Source organism: Pteropus vampyrus, unplaced genomic scaffold, assembly GCF_000151845.1.
Source record: "Pteropus vampyrus isolate Shadow unplaced genomic scaffold, Pvam_2.0 Scaffold54, whole genome shotgun sequence".
Classification (NCBI taxonomy): domain Eukaryota; kingdom Metazoa; phylum Chordata; class Mammalia; order Chiroptera; family Pteropodidae; genus Pteropus; species Pteropus vampyrus.
In genome coordinates this window covers 1170722-1179561 of record NW_011888835.1, presented here as the reverse complement: position 1 = coordinate 1179561, position 8840 = coordinate 1170722, and positions in this window count along the sequence as shown.

Sequence of the window (8840 nt, the reverse complement as noted above, 5' to 3'; positions counted from 1 at the left end):
TAAAGTATAAAATATATCAAAATCTCTGTGTTTTCCATTCCAGATTCTTCATTCTAATAGTTCGGGGCAGTGTCATGTTTATAAATAATCAGTAACAGAGGGATTAAGGGGAACCTATTTATCTTGTTTTCTAACTTATATGCTATAGCCCACTTTCTTTTTTCATATATTGCTTTGAGCTTTACCAGACCCAAGGAAAATGGAGAGATAATAGATAAGAAAGAACTTATTTAAGTTTAATCCAATTAAGTTCTAGTTTTGATTATCTTTAATGTGAAGGATGCACATTTTTTGCTCTTCCTCTTCATGGGGTAGTTTTGTACATCATTTAAAGATTTCCTGAGTCCTACCCCTATATTTTCTCACAACTGCTGCTTGCTGACTTCTCAAACTGGCTGATTTGACTCCCGCTTAGTCTCTGGGCTTTTACTGCTTCATGCGTTTGTGGGGGTCCATTTCTGCCCCCAGGAAGATCTCTTGAGTAGAGACACTATTAACAGAACTCCAGCCTAGCTCCCTTCAGCAGGGCCGAAGTAGTTACTAGTCCAGCCCTTTTATTGTGTAGCTTTCATTGTCTTTTTTCTACCAGCTAAAATAATCTTGAGGACCTTTTACGCATTTGCTTAAAGTGAGAAGAAAGCATTTTCTTCTACACCTGTCCATAGCCTTCCTTAAAGACATTGGGCTAGGAGGGAGCTGAGAATGATTCACTCTTGTTTCACAAAGTCAGATCTTGCTAAAATTGGACATTTATCACTAAGTCCTGGCAATCCTCTTAGTCTTATTTCTCCTGGATACCCTGGAATTTCTAGACCCACTTCCTAGAGATATGGAGGAAAAGGCGATTCTGAGATTATGCATTTTTATAATCAACTCATTTCTCTTCATTTGGAGAGGAAGGAGTGAAAAAATACACACCGGATTGAAAAAGCTATAGATTGAATACTCAAGAAGTTTAAATATAAAAGAGAAAGCTGTAGTAAAGAAGTGGATAGCAGACTTGGTTGAAATGATCATTATATTATGCAGTACAATAGACAGTGATGTGCATTTGGACATGTAGAAGGAAACTAGACAGTAAAAATAGTTACAGCCATCACATCCTCTGCACTTTATGTTGAAAAAGGAAGCTGAGTTTGGTGGTCTGTTACTCTTCTTTAAATAAAATAGCAAATTGTTACTTTGGCAATTTATCATGCTATTTGTCAGAGTACTTTACTTTTTTGTAAAAAAAAATTGGCGTAGTGGGTAGAGATGAGCTTTTCTTACTTAGATGTTCACTTTTGTGACAGCTTTAAAATAACATTTTTATCATTTTATGTTTCTCAAGTTCAGTCTCTGTGGGAAGTAATCTATTATAAGGCAGATTTGTTCAACAGGTCCTGCAGAGCTTCACAAATTCTTCCCTCCAAGGTTGTTATTTTTAGTGGTATGAAATATAAAGAAAACCATTAAGTAAAAATAAGAAATAGATATAAACATACTAAAGAAAAAATAACATGTGCCTTTATTTCATATATTTAGAAACATGGAGATCAACCCCAAAGAAAACTCAGCAATTGCTACCAAAACTTAGAATTAGTTTATCAAAATTAATACCAAAAAGGTATATAATGTTTCTATATTTTAGATAATGTGTCTCCATTAAACAATTAAGTGAAACTTTTTTTTCAAAAATACAGTATGAGCATACTAAGCTCATTTCTAGACCACACTCTATTAAAAGAAAATAATTTTAAATAAAACTCAATTTCTTCTCAATAAGTCAACTTTATGAAGAAACAAATATAGTCATAGATATGAAGTCAAATAACCAATAAAAATTATCATATATTAGAAGCAGTCTGAAATTTAGTACCTTTGTTTTATCTTTATACTCCATTTCCAGTTTAATCAACAGCATTGTTTTTACCAGACAAAATTGATTTTATTTATTTATTTATTTTAATTTTGGGGACGTTGGTTAATGAAATCCAATAAGTTTCAGGTGTACAATTCAACAGTAAGGCATATATATATTGCATTGTGTCTTCACTGCCCACAGTTAAATTTCTTTCTGTCCCTACATATTTGACCCCCTTTATCCCATCTACCTCCCCCTTAAACTCCCCTGCTATCCTCTGGTAACTACTAGTCTGTTATCCATGTCCATGAGTCTCTGTTTGTTTGTCCTGTTTGTTCATTGTTTTTAGGTTTATATCCCACATATAAGTGATATCATGTGGTTTTCAACTTTTTATATCTGGCTTATTTTACTTAGCATGATTATCTCGAAGTCCATCCATGTTGTCGCAAATGGCAGTATTTCATCTCTTCTTATGGCTGAGTAATATTCCATTGTGTATATGTACCACAGCTTCTTTATCTAATCATCTATTGTAGGACACTTTGGTTGCTTCCATGTCCTAACCACTGTGAAAAATGCTGCTATGAACAGTGGTGTGCAAATATCTTTTCGGATATGACTTTTCAAGTCTCTGGGGTAAATACACAATAGAGGAATCACTGGATCATGTGGTAGATAAATTCTTAATTTTTTGAGTAATCTCCATGCTGTTTTCCATAGTGGCTATACTAATTTGCAATCCCACCAGCAGTGTATGAGGGTTACTTTTTTTTTCTATTTGTTGTTACTTGTGTTGTTAATAATAGTCATTCTTACAGACGTGAATTAGTATCTCATTGTGGTTTTGATTTGCATTTCCCATAGCTAGCGATGTTGAGCATCTTTTCATATGTTTGTTGGCCATTTGTATGTCTTCTTGGGAGAAGTGTCTATTCAGGTCCTCTGCCCATTTTTTAATTGGATTTGTTGTTGTTGTTGTTGTTAGTTGTATGAGTTCTTTGTATATTTTGAATATTAGGCCCTTATCAGAGGCGTTGCTTGCAAATATATTTTCCCATTCTGATGGTTATCTCTTTACCTTGTTGATAGTTTCTTTTGCTGAGCAGAAGCTTTTTAATTTGATGTAGTCCCATTCATTTATTTTAACTTTTACTTCCTTTGCTTTCAAAGTCAAATTCATAAAATCCTCTTTAAGTCCAAGGTCCTTGAGTTTAGTTCCTATGTTTTCTTCTATGCAGTTTATTGTTTCAAATCTTATATTCAAGTCCTTAATCCATTTTGAGTTAATTTTGATGTATGGTGATAGACAACAATCTAGTTTCATTCTTTTGCAGGTGGCTTTCCAGTTTTCCTAGCACCGTTTATTGAAGAGGCTTTCTTTTCTCCACTGTATGTTTTTGGGTTTTTTTGTCTAAAATTGTTTGCCCATATAAATATGGGTTTACTTCTGGACTCTTAATTCTGTTCCTCTAGTCTATGTGTCTGTTTTTCTGCCAATACCATGTCATTTTGATTATTGTCGCTTTGTAGTATAATTTGGAATCCAGCAAAGTGATGCCTCCAGGCATGTTCTTTTTTCTCAGGATGGCTTTGGCGAACCAATGTCTTTTGTGCTTCCATACAAAAATGATGATTTTTTTGTTCTATTTCTTTAAAAAAAAATGCTAATGTGATTTCGATAGATATTGCTTTAAATCTGTATAATGCTTTAGATAATAAGGTTATTTTAATTATGTTGATTTTTCAAATCCAAGAATATGGAATATCTTTCCATTTCTTTGTATCTTCTTCAATTTCTTTTAATAGATTCTTATAGTTTTTGTTATATAGGTCCTTCACATGTTTCATTAGATTTATTCCTAGGTATTTTATTCTTTTTGTTGCAATTGCAAAAGGAATTATTTTTTCCACTTCTTTTTCTGACAGTTCATTATTAGAGTGTAGAAATGCTATGGGTTTTTGAATGTTGATTTTGTATCCAGGAACTTTACCATATTTGCCTATTGTGTGTAGTAGTGTTCTTGTGATGTCTTTAGCCTATATAATCTTTTCTATATAGAGAATCATGTTAATGAATGGTATTTTTACGGAAAGAAATTTGCTTCGGTTCACAGAGTAGCAGTATAATTCAGTAGTTGTGTGGAGACTCTGAAGTCAAATTTCTGGTTTCAGAGCCCAACCTTGCCATTTATTGTCAGTGAGACTTTTAGGCAAATTACTTTGCCTTTCTGTACCATGGTTTAGTTTCCCCAAAACAGAATTAGTGTAACAGTACTACCTAGATTATGGGATTTTTGTAGGAGTTCAATTTACTAATCCATATAATTAACTTTAAATTACATATAACACACAGGAGACAGTTTATCCGCAGTTACTATTAATATAATTGGCATCTTCTTTGAGAAACAAGTTGGCATCATGGGGAAGATACTTCATTTCAAGTTTCTGGCCCTTAGCACTACCCATAAATCATATTATTTGCTGACAGGTAGTTTTCCCTTCCATTCACCTGTATACTACTAACCAAACCTTCAATACTTTTCTACTTCCTGCTTCATTGAGAATATCGAGTTGCCCCTTTTAACCAGATTTCTTTCAGTTTTAGAGGACAGACTGTCTTATTGTGGAAAGATATATTCCCACATGCATTTCCTGTGTTTGCTTGTTAGTTATTAGCTTTCTCTATTTTTTATGTCTTTATACTGTTTTTCTCATTAACTTTATATACTTAACCCATACACATATTCAAGTCTCATCATTCATAACCATCTCTTTCCAAACCTCCCGTGGCCCTACATTGCCTTTCAACCTTGTTCAGTCTTTCATTTCCTTATTCTAACCAGTGTTTCTAAAGATTACACCCTAAATTGCACTCTCTGCTGGCTCATTTTCAATTCTTGTATTTATCTTTGGTATTTCTCTGGAAAAAGTTGCCATTAACAGCAGTTACAACTTCTACCTGGCTATATGCAATCAGCAAGTGTCAGCTTTTCTTGTACATCACAGCCAAATTACAAAATGTCACGCACTCATTCTTGTACCTCTACTCTCTGAATTCCCTGACCCCACATGCTCCTGATTCTTATATATTGGTGCATAACAGTTTTCAGATGTCTCCTTTATGAGCTGTTATTCCTTTTCCCATCACTTAAATATGCTACTTGGTGAGTTGCCTCAACAACAAAGGTTAAGAGCATTTCCTGCAATCCTCATAGGCAGCCAGACAACAAGAATGAACAACATCTTATGCTCTGTACTTGGCTTTTAAATGCAAAATGTAGCCACTTGAACATCTATCTTAACAGCCAGCTGCAGAGTGTGCTTGTGCCCACAGTGAACAAAGGACCTGTTGCACTGCTGTAGGGGTTTTAATTCCAAGTGCCGAAGAAACATAACACACTGCCTAAGATGCTGGATTTGGAAGCAGTGGGGCTAGTCTAGGCATCTAGATTGGATTTTAACCAATGCATATGTATTCTAAAAATTAGAACTTCACTATCGTTTTCAAATTGTTTTATATTATAGTCCACATAATTATTACAAGAAATACCAATATTACATTTGTCAATGAAAGAAAGAACAAACTGTAAGTCTTTAAATATAAATTGTATCACATTAGAATGGCTGTAAAAATGTATTTAAATCTTTTATAACCTATTATGAAGTAAAAATGTCTCATCAGTGATGATTCTCAAAGTATTCAGGAAACTATTAACAAAAAATTCAGAAAAACAATTGTATGAATCCTATTTAATCAGTGATATAAAATTATGTTAACTGCAGCAAATATATTTATTATTATTTCAAAAAGGTTTTATTTGGACATTTATACAAATTTTATTTTAATAGTTATTCTAATAATTTATATTTATCATAGTTTTATAGCATAGAGAAAATTTAATTGAGTTACCAAGTTCTATAAATGTTCCCACATTCTCCATAATTTAGTACAGTGTGCAGTACCTAAAGCATCATTTTATATGGATGCAGTGTTGTGATTTTTTTGGAGAGTATTGCCCAAACAAATGTAATATCGAATAACATCTAGTGATTACCCATTGCTTTTAGCCACCTGTGTAAAGATGATAATGTTAGGAATGTTTCCTTTAGCGAATATTGCTTTTTTAAAAAATTAGGACCCCTGACAGAAAAGTAATGTGTATTGCCAATACCCTGTAGGAATTATAAGATGATCTATCTAAAAAAGTATGCAGATGATCTAAAAGTTTGAGTTGTTTTTTTTTGAGTCTAAAATTATGAGAAGTTCAATCAAATTAATTGTTACATTTTTTTTTTTTTGCCCCTAAGCCATGGAGACATATATAGCCAAAGGGTGAGATATATTTCTAAAACAGTGATAAGGAAAGAATTTTCCAGGTTTAATTTTTTTTCTCCTTGAAAATGCACATGCAGCTTAGAAAGATCATAGTTACATGTATCTGTGTGAGCTGCCGTGTTTGTAATGTAAGTTCCGTCTTCCTTCCCCTTCTCTGTAAGGGTAATTCTACTCTCCAGGTACACAAAAAAGATACTTGCTATCATATTCACACCTCTCTTTCTCTCCTGTTTTATTTTTCTTTATGAGACTAGAACTCAAGTCTCCTTCCCATCTATCCTAAACTCTTTCACACTTTCTACCTGCCTGGAGAAAGCCAGATTCCCCTTTCATAAAATGGTTTTGAATAGATCTATATCTTTCCATAGTGGCCCTTTGCCTGGTGAATCTCCAAGATGGTCTTGACACTTTCTGAATCAATCTCTGGTTTCCTTGCTTTTATATGTGCCTATTTTTCCTTTTCCTCAGTTGGAGAAAATTTTGTACTCATGGTCAAAGAACCTGTTATAAGCAAGTTTCTTGTGCAATATCTCTTTGTCTGCTTTAGTTTTCTCAGCTGAAAAATATGAACAATAATACCTGTTCTGCCTGCCTCACATGATTGTTGTAAAAATTACATGATTTGTAATGTGGGTAAAATTACTATGAATTATTTTAAAGGAGGAGGAAGAGAGAGAAGATGAAAAATAGAAAGCTGTGTTATTACTATAGTGTCAGTACTGTGTTCAAACCAAAATGCTTGGTATCATTTATTTCTCTCTTTCTCCTACTCTTAACATGCAATATAGCAGAAAATACTAACAGCTTTACTTTTGAAATGTATCCAAAATCATATATTGTTCATTCCACCACTCTCCATATTATATCCAGTTCTCGCACGTGATTATCTCTCTTTCTTAGATTATTGCAGTTTCTCAGCAGTTATTCATAGTTTTTTCCTTGTTCCCTTATATTTCATTCTTTAAACAGATAAACAAAACTAAGATAATTATTTGTAAATTTAAATTATATGTCATTCTCTGCTCAAAATCACAGTGTCATCCATTTCACTTAGTTAAAAATCAAATGTCAAATCCTAGTAATGGTGTTCAAGATCCAGGAAGGATATACCATTATGTCTTTGTATGAGTCAGGGTTCTCCAGAGGCACAGAACCAATAGAGATAGGAGTTTGAGTGTGTGTGCGCACGTGCGCGTATGCACGCTCATTATAAGGATTTGGCTCACACAATCGTGGAGCCTGAGACATTCCATGACTGTTTTGGAAGACTCAGGAAAGCTAGTGGTATAATTATGTTGGAGTACAAACCCCTGAGAGCCACATAGGCTGATGACATAGATTCTAGTCCAGGTCTGAAAGCTTGAGAACCAAGAGCACCAGGAGCAGGATATCAGTGACTCAGCTCAAATTTTTTTAAAAAGGGCCAAATTCCTTCTTCCTCTGCTTTTTTGTTCTATTTAGATCCTCAGTGGATTAGGTGAAGCCCACCTAATTGGGGAGAGTGAATTGCTTTACTGAGTCCAACAATTGAAAACTCAATTCATCTGGAAACACTTTCACAGATATACCTAGAAATAATGTTTAGCCAAATATCTGGGAACCCAGTGATCTAGTCAAGTTGATACGTAGAATTAGTCATCACAATCCCCTTCTGTTAACCCTATGACATCTTAATTAATATACTATTTTGCTTAAAATGTTTCTGTGGCCGTGTACTCTCAAAGTTTCCTGAAAATGCAAATAATACAACCACATTAGAGATTTTGCTTATTTCTCTTTGCATAGAATATTCTTTTCCTAGATATCCTCTTAGCTTACAACCTCACCTCTTTCAAATCTTTGTTCAGATGTCATTTTCTTAATGAGACATATTAAACACTCAATCTTAACAAGTCTCTGACTTTTCAATTATTTTTGTAGCTCTTATTACCTCTTCATACTAAATAATTTATTTCAAACATAATGTTTTACAGATATATTTACTATGTATGTCTCTTCCAGTAGGGAATAAGCACCATGAAGAAAGGGATTTTATTTGATATTTTACTCATTGGTATATCCCAAACACACAGAAAAGCCTCTGTTGTAGCTACTGAATGAATAAATAAATGTATCCATGAATGATACATTTGAGAAGGAAATGTGTTTTTCTAGCTCATTTAGTGATTTACCTCATGGTCTGCCAAATTTGAGTTTATCTGAGAATAAAAAAGAAATATGGAGGTAGAGTTTCTGCAGTAGATCTCTAGAATAGTGGAATGCATTTTTCTTCATGAATAAGTTTTCTCTGAAGAATCATGATTAGAAATAAAAGTTTACATGTGTTTTAGTCTTATAAACAAATACTTAGCAAGGTTTAAAGCAGAATGAACAATTTCGAGTTCTGATTTAGCTAGCACATGGTCTGACTAAACCCCAGAACCCCTAGTAGAAGGACATGAAACTACAGAAGAAAAATCTTTCAACCATCAATTCAATTTAATTTCTTTTGATTAAATGAAATGTGTTTTGCTAAAAACATTTTGAGGATAATTATTCAAAAATATTAATTTCCTCTAAGTGAACAATATTTAGTCAGAGGTAAACTCATAAAAATATAAACCTTATCTTACAAGAGACAATTTTATAAGATGAATTATTAGGATGAGCAATTACATA